This window comes from Podarcis bocagei (assembly GCF_964188305.1).
Source record: "Podarcis bocagei genome assembly, chromosome: 1".
Taxonomy (NCBI): Eukaryota; Metazoa; Chordata; class Lepidosauria; order Squamata; family Lacertidae; genus Podarcis; species Podarcis bocagei.
The window spans coordinates 104,341,493-104,350,364 of NC_138125.1; the positions used below are offsets into that span (position 1 = coordinate 104,341,493).

The 8,872-nt window shown below is 43.2% G+C and overlaps 1 long non-coding RNA gene across 1 annotated transcript; it reads left to right on the forward strand.

Annotated features, from left to right (window-relative positions):
* Positions 1-702: 702 nt before the first annotated feature.
* Positions 703-5,910, forward strand: LOC308583107. Its single transcript, XR_014006058.1, has 2 exons — positions 703-799; positions 5,690-5,910. It is a non-coding gene; the product is annotated as an uncharacterized lncRNA (long non-coding RNA).
* The last annotated feature ends 2,962 nt before the right edge of the window (positions 5,911-8,872 follow it).

Sequence of the window (8,872 nt, forward strand, 5' to 3'; positions counted from 1 at the left end):
GCAACATGGAATCAGCTCTCTCTCACACCCTATTCTGGCAATGTATGAATCATCTCTGTGTTTAGGACTTGAAGGTGTGTTCAGGCAGAGAGAGGTGTGAAAGGGGCAAGTGTGGTAACAGTAAGTAAGGCCCTTGTAACTGTCTTCTGAGGCTTCCTATCACTGTAGCCCTAATTAGCCTCCGCATGAACATACCCTGAAGTCATAAGCACATACCATGGAGATGATTTGTCCAACAAAACTGCAAACAGCAGATTACCTCAATTCCCAGCTCCGTGTGTTGTTGGGTTGTTGCTTTTAAATAAGACATCAGCTTATGACATAATGAGTTTGATGCAAAAAACAACCCCCCAAAAAACTTTACACCACAAAACATTTGCCCCAAAGCAAAATAGGCTGTACCAATGTTCACCATACTTTAAACATGGAATCTTTTAATTGGATCTCGTCTTCTCACTCACATCATTCTGTCCAATCAGGGACTGCAAAGTCAATGTGGTAACATCACCACACTATGTAACCAGGCAGATTTGCCTCCATGAGTCTGTTGCCTTCAGTTTAGAATGATGGCAATGCTTCCATCCTTCACACTGAATTGTTTTTATTTTGACACCATGTAGCCAATCAGATTTCATTATGAGATTGTGTCACAAAACCAATTCAGAGTGAGCATTACCCCCATTCTGCTTTAGGGGTGGGGCTACAGTGCAGCTCCCTTAAGGTGAACACTTCATCCCTGAATGCAGCTCTCTAAAATAATCAACAGGAGATTCAGTTTACAAAGGCAAGCATGGACTTGGTAAACCCTTCACAAATTTTAGCTCAGTCTTAAAAAACAACATCTCTTTAGCTGTAATGCTTATTACATGAAAGACTATTTTTTATACTCATGTTAAGCTTTTTTGAGAAAGCACTTCTGTGCTGTTTCTTCAGCATTCTGTGCTATGGATTCTTAATGGTGATATGCACCGCTCAATGGATTCCTCCTTGTAACTCATGTTTGCTATTTTGTGTGTACCTGATAACTCTGTAGCTGAGGTTGTCTTGGGAGAGCCCTGAGTGGAGAGCTATTTCTGGTAGGGAGCAGGAAGCAAGCTCCCTACAGCTGGTCCTTCATTGGGTGAAGGTGTATTTTTTGCCACAGCCTTCTTATTGGGAGGCAGAAGTTGTAGCCTCTTAATGGTCTTTGGTTCCCTGGCAGACCACAGAGATCAGAACTAAACACAGAGGGGCAGGGACAGGGAAATTTAGCAACCTTAATGACATGGGCAATATGGAGTCAATTAGCCCTGACTCTGGGTTGGCAAATGCCAGGAGTGGTATTTTTTCAAGCTTGAAGGCCAAATTCCCTTCTGGACAACTGCTTGAGGACAGTGGTGGGCAGAGGCAGAAGTTTTTTTAAAAAAGACTTTGTACAGTAGGTTCGTGTATAAACACAACTCTCTATCCTCGACCCAGACCAGTAAGAGGCATTATCAGGACAAGTTCAAGCCAGGTAAATGCTCTAAGGGTGTGAAGCAGGAACACTGAGGTGTGGCCTGGAAAGAGCTCTGAGAGCCAGATAGGGAAGCATTTGGATCTGGGCTTGAGGTTCCCCACCCCTGGCATAAGAAATGGGAAATATCACAGGCTTGCTTTTCCATATTCCATTCCTTGGCCTCACTTCCACCCACGGGGAAGAGCCTGGATTATTTGCCCACGACATCCCTGTTGACTTTATTTACCTAAGCGAAGATTAGGGAATGATAGTTTGAAAAGCTGGAAGCAAGAAGAGCAGGGCAGGGAAGGAGAATGTCTTAATGCTGATGATACAACGTCAAATAAAACAGAAAAGAACAGAGGCAGTAAGGACTGCAGATGGTTAACATTTTTATTTGCCTTCCCTCACTCCCCCTGGAAGTATTGTTTTTATTCTGCTGTTAAATCTTCCCAGACTTTAGTTCCTGTTTGATCTGAAGAAGAAAAAGTTGCCACCATCACCGCTTTGGTGAGAGTGGGAGCTGCAGAGACATGGGTAGGATTAAGTAGCAAAGTGTCCTGTTCCTGTGTAGGGTCATTAATCCATGAAGAGAGAGAGAGAATTTGCAAGACATTTGGAAGGTTTTGTGTTTGCCAGCACTTTTATTTGAAATATGTCTCTTTTATTTTGTAAATGATGTTCCCACCCAGAGGCCTGACACTGTCAAGTTTGAGAGATTTGGCTTGGCATGAATCGTGTGGCCAGATCATACGGTTTCAGTTGCTCTGAAAGAACCCAAAAATGCCATTTAGGAATATTAACTGTCTAAGCTGCTCCCAAAGGATTGTGTTGCATAAATAGACACAGGCTGTGATCTGGGCTACAAAGCTTCGGCAGAGAGACTTTTCCTTCCACCCCCTTCCTACTTCACAGCACCATTAGTTTGTGCTATAGGGTGCTTCAGAGGTATTGCTCCTGTTTTTCTCTCACTAGAAATGGAAGACTCATAGAACTCTAGAGTTGGAAGGGACCTTGAAGATCATCTCTAGTCCAAACCCCTGCAATGCAGGAATTTGCAGCTGCCCCGTACATGGCTAGAACTTTCAACCTTGGCATTATCAGCACAACACTCTAACCAAATGCATACTTAAATTAGTATGAAAGAATCCCTGGTCCCCCCCCCACCCCAATATTAAACTTTAGTTTGCCAGACTATGGAATTCTGAACCCTTGCAGTACGATGGCTTCGCCCCTTTACTGCTTTGATGCTCCTGCAACATCACAACAGCATAAAACATTGTTGCTCTAACTCCTTATGCATAGTAAATTTAATATGAGTCGAGCCACTGCTCAAGGTTTCGTCAGTGCCTCCTCCAGGTTATCTGTGGCCAGACTGTGTTTCTATTAGCCAAAGCACAGATTAGTCTCCGTTCTTCAAATAAATGGCTTATTGTGTGATACATGGTGTTGCATCCAATAACAATGCCTGGAAATGTCTGGGTGGGATAGATGCTCAGGGGTACATAGCTTGCGCTATGCAGGGATTCCTTCCCACTCCCAGGCCAGAGATGCTTGTGAAACGGCATGGTAATGGAGGAAGTGGTTACATCCTCTGTTGCTTATGGTTTGTCTCGCTTGCTTAAGCCACCTGGAGCTAATTCCTTGAACTAATTCTTTCACGAGCTCCCGTGCTTTCCCCTTGTGCTGCACCGTGACAGTCTGAATTGAATATCGAGGCAGGGCTATTGGGTGGACGGTCCTGTCACAAAGCAAACACATGAAGCAGGTGAGCTTTTCGATGGACACAGACCCAATAGTTGTGAAGAAGAGGGAATTTTGTAGGTTTCTTTGATAGCTTATTTATTACACATAAATAAGGAGGTATTGCCGGTTTGGTTCCAGATCCCTACAATAAAGCGAATATCGGAATGAAGCAAGTCACGCTTTTTTCTTCTTCTTCTAGTGCATAGAAAAGTTATGTTTACAATATATTGTGGTCAATTAAGTGCACAATAGCACAGTGTTGCTGTTTTTTTTTTTAAAAAAACACCAATGTGCATGCCTTAATTAAAAAAGACAAACACTTTATCGCTTAAAAAATGCTAACCATCTTTGGAGCCTTCAGCAAGTTTGCAAGGAAAACAGGGAGGGGAGGTGTTGCAAGCTTGAGCATCGCGCCAGGCATGGCCTCCCTAAGCTTCCCAGGCTTTGGGAAAGAGACGTTAGGCCTCTGACAGGATGGTACAGCTCCCCTGCCTCCTTCCCAAACAGAGCCGTCTTTCCCATACGGTTTAGTGGTTCATTGTACCAGGGCGCCAGCCTCTCAGGAGCACCCCAGTGACTGGGGGAGCTGTGCAGCTTTGCCGGCGGCCTCCCCTTTCCCTGCACACCCGCCAGCTGCGTCCCACCAACCATATGACTGGCGGGCGTGCAGCTTGCCTCCCAAGCCTCCGTGGGAGGAGAGTGATTCCCTCAGAGGCTTAGGATGGAAGCTGTGCCCCGCCAACTGTATGGCTGGCGGGTGTGCAGCTTCCTTCCCAAGCCTCCATGGTAATTTGGGGGCGGTGAGTGGATATTTGCACTCTGGCGCTACATCTGCTAAAGATGGCCTGGTTCCCAGAGTCAGATAGGTTTAGGGAAGGTGGCAGGAGGGCACTGGGACCCCATCAGAGCACTGTGCCTCCCTCCCTAAGCAGGTAGAAGCTTCCTGAGTTTTGGGATGGAGGAGCCAGGCTTTAATACTGGGAACATTTAGGGGACTAGCTTAGTGCTTTAGTCCACTGACAGCATATAAGGCAATGGCCCATCTGGTCCAGCGTTCTGTTCTCAGTGGCTGACCATATCCCTGTGGGAAGCCCAAAAGCAGGCCCTGATTGCAGCAGCACTCTCCCCAACAAATTCTTGGGTCAAGCATCTTGGATTTTTTTGCCTTTGAGAAAAAAAGAGGGGCATTTGTTTATGTATTGTATGTGCATGTCCCATTAGATCACATAGCCCATAAGCTTAAGGTATATTACAGGTTGAACAATCTTCACATCCTAAGTTAGTTTAAAGGCACATTTGGACATAGAGATCATTTGGTGCTCAAATCAAGGTACCCTCAGGACAGCCTTTTGCGAGACAAAGTAAAAACGGATTGAGGTATATTGTTCTGTACAGGGTTTATTTTTAAAAATGGGAAATTTGGAAAAATGCCTCGTTTCAATTTATATTCCCTTTGTGATCCATCAAGGAGGATTCATCCCTTATTCAAATGACTAGTCAATATGTTAGTCGGATCAAATGCCATTAATAAGATACTAAAAATGCTTCTGAGGAACAAGGGGGTTTCTTTAACAAGTCATAAAGTGCTTTTTAATCCATTTCTGACTTGTTAAATTCCCACAGATTGTTCTATCATGATGCAGTTTCAATGACAGTCGGTGTGAGGGGAGGAAAAAAGAGAAGGGGTTGAGTTTAAAACAAGGACAGCCTGCAGATAACATCTTTTCTCTCCCAGACTCCCAAACCCTTCGGTCAAACCATTTCAGGTGGAGTGATTTTATTGACCTGGCCCCAGTGCAAGCAAAATACGTTCCCTTTAAAGTTCCGCAGGGCCGCATATGGGATGTGTTGTACAACAGTGTGTCCAGTTAACAACAGTGCTGATCTTCCCAACCCAGGATAGTGGAAGTCCCAGGGATATTCACAGGAATTGCTTGCACTCTGTCCTCCAAATTTGGCTTGTAACAGTGTCAAGGACTGGAAATCAGCTCTCCCAGAGAATACGGAAGAGGCAGTCAGCAGCAATCCCTATTGGCATCTGAGACTGAAAGGGCCAGGAGCTCTTCTGACAGGGGGAGAAATCAGGACCACCACTTGAAGAACAGAGAGTGGGCACTCCTCTCCATTCCTGTCAATTATGATTATGATGGCTGTGATAGCAAAGTGCAACCTCCATAGTTAGGTGCAGTATACCTCTAAATGATAGCTGCTAGGCACAAACCAAAGGAAATGGCTGTGGCCTTCATGCCCTGCATCCAGGGCTTGCTGGATACTCCTGGCTGACCACTTTTGGCCACAAGAGGCCAGACTAGATGAACCTTTATGTGCTCTTCTTACTTTCTTTGTTTTAGACCACAGAGGATTATTCCTCAGGGGCACTTACATCTCTCCAGTTATTATAAGACTAACCCCTGCCCCACAAAACATACGCACAACTTTGTTTTGGTTTTTTTTTGTGAACAACAGGCTTTGAACCTCTCTGGGAATCTTCTCCAATATTGAAATATTTTCCTCCATCCCACCCACTGCCTCAAAACCTGATTTTATTTCGCTGGAAGAAAATGAGAAGTAGAATGCAAATGGGGTGGTGAAGATTCATACCCTCTTGGTCTTCAAAGTTTGTGCCTGCAGATTGCTTAGCTAAACTTCCAGCCTTTACAAGAATGTTTAAACTAGAAGTTTCTCAGCATTGTTTCTCTGAATTCCTTCAACTGTATTTTTTTAAAAGTGCGGTGGGTCACTGACTTGAGATTGAGGATCAACTGGAATTGTAGTCATACTCCCTGTGCGTGAAAGTTTGGCCTGTGCATTGTGTAGAATTCCTTTTGACATTTTTTATCGGAGTCCTATAAAGTTGTCTTTGGAACTGGGACAACAGCGGCACAGGTAAACTTCCTCCATTTAAAAAAAGAAAAGAAAAGAAAGGGGGATCTGGGATTTAGTTCATGGGAACCAAGCCTAAGCAGATGTGAAAAGTTCAAATAAAGGAAGGCCAGATTAAATGCACTTTTGTGGTTCAAAAATCAAAACAGATGTTATTATTCAACCACAAAAAAATCTACGAACATTTTAAGTACCGTTAGGTGACTGACCATCTGAGATCCTTAGTTCCTACAATAATGAAGTCCTTTTAAAAAGATATAGCAGCTGAAGGAAATGTATTTTGAATCACAACAAATATTTTTGCACTACTATAATATCATTAATTCCAGGGCTCCGGATACTGGCCTGTAACATATAACCAGGGATAACCAGGGAAAAGCTGATACAGAGGAACTCAGGAAGCAGATTAATTATGTATCTTAAGATATGCAAAGCAATGTAGGAAATGACACACCCTCTTTATCGTCACCCCAAAAGTTTGTTATAAGAAAAAGGTTTAAACAGATAAACTAAAGAGTACGAACTCCCCCTTTTGCCAGTGGTAAAATGAATGCACATTAAGGGATGTATGTAATAGAGATGGAACCCTACAGGATTGGAAATCTATTTGATCTATTTTAAAGAGCTCCGTTAACTCCTTGTTTGCCTTGATTAGGGCTGGAAATTTTACTGCTGAAGGGTAAAGCTCTTGCCTGTAGTGAAATTTGAGCTACGAAATGGTCTGAGTGTTTGGGGAAAATATGTTACCTATGAGCACCATCAGTTTAAAAAGGTGGCAGCCCTGTCCAAACCCCACACGGGTCTCACAAGGCTTAATCTCAGCTAGGCTTCGCCTTGCAGTTTATTGTCATTTCCAGGATTCTGCCTTAGAAGCTGAAGAGCAATAATACAACTACTCTGGAGCATGTGCAAAGTGCTTTCCTCTCACAGATGAACAACAACAGCCAGCATATGCAGATGTATTGGGCAGTAATGCTTGCCATGTAAGATAGCATTTATTTCAGGGAGGCAATAAAATACCCTTCTTCTTCTTTTTAAAGAAATTCATTAGAGACCAGTGCTGTAAACTTTATGGTGTGCCACTATAAAGCAGAGCAGAGCAGAGATTAAGTATGCCAAAATAAAGTTAGCATAATCCCATTCAGACAGTTCAAGGAGGTAAGATTAACCCAAGCAGACATTTGGGTTAATTCACTTTTTCTCCCATTCAGGGAAATGACTGGATCCTGACGAGTCATTCCAACAGGTGTTCTTGCGCTCTGATACTAGTAAATGAATATCTATTACCACATGAGAAATAAATGTTCATTCCTGTCATGGGCTGAGCTCAAATCCCATGAAAAACCAGATCAGCAGATCATCACCCAATAAATCAGACGTTTGGGTTTACGACAAACGACTCTTAAACATGCCTTTCCCCCTCTGAACAACAAATGATTGGCAGTAGGTAGGGTTGCCCTATTTCAAAAAGTAAAAATCAGGATACCTCAAAAGTTGTTGAGCTTTTGGTATAAAAAATGCCCCCAAAGCAGCAATTTTTTGATTGACTTGCCAAAGATCCAGGACAAAGCATCAGAAATCCCCCCTGGATTCCACCTACTGTATGGCAGCTCCATTGTCTTAACAGATGGGACAGAACCTGCAGATGTACTTCCAGATCCCTGAACTGGCACCTTCTTCATAGGGTATCTGGATAACAGGAATTCCTCCTGACAAACCTGCCAGTGTCATGCTTCCTTGAAGGAAGCCCTCCCTGGTGATCATTTATTTTTTTAAATTGTTTACACTTGTCACATTAATATATGTCCCTGGTGAAGCTACAGAGAACTCTGGATGTTCTCCCAAACTGTTCACATTTAGCTAGTAGTTATGCATACTGTTGATGGATAAGGAATTATCTGAGTGACAAGGGATCTTGTTTCCAATCTTGTTGCCTTTCTGTTAGGAATACCACAAACTTGTCTCCTGGTTCATTAAATAGCAAGCACAACTATGGAGGACTCAGAGCTTGGGAAGTTCATTTTTTTTTTAAAGAACTCATTCTAGATCAAGTTCATCATATCCCGAAACAATCCCGTTCACATTTGTCATTTTACAAAATGAACTAGTTTGGTTCATGTTCACTTCACAGTTCAATAAATTAATCCGAGTGATCAGGGCTGCCGGGGTGGGGGGTGGGGGTGGAGCTGGAGCGACAATCAGCATTCAGAGAGAAAGAGAAGGCAGATACCCCACCCTTCACAATGGAGGTAGAGGGGACCTGCAACGGTTCAGGGTTTTTTGTCTGGAGTGGAAAGCAAAACATGCTCTCTGCTCCTTCCCCCCCTTTTTTTTTGCTGCTGCAGCTGCAGCAAACCAACCAAGCAGAAATTACAATGTGTCTCCCAGCAATTTTCAGCACCGTTAATGAACTACAGTTCCCAGAATTCATCTGTTGGTATCCTTCAGAAATTCTAACCACAGCACACTTCTTTTGACTCTCTATGTTTTGACCAACCCATTCCATTATTTCAGGTCTTAACAATTTGTAGCACATGTACCTTCCACCCCACCCACTTTTCTTTTTCCTTAATGTGCCCATTTGATGTATTTTCAACACAATGTTTCCTTCTTGCATTAAGTTCACTATTATGGCTATGCTCTTTCCACTGGCTGCCTTTTGTGTCTCTTCCATTCATTTCTGAAAGTAACTTTTGAAGGCTCTCCATAGTTTGTTCCCTTCTTATCTCCCCTTTTTGATTTCCCATCTAATCTGAACTCCTTCCT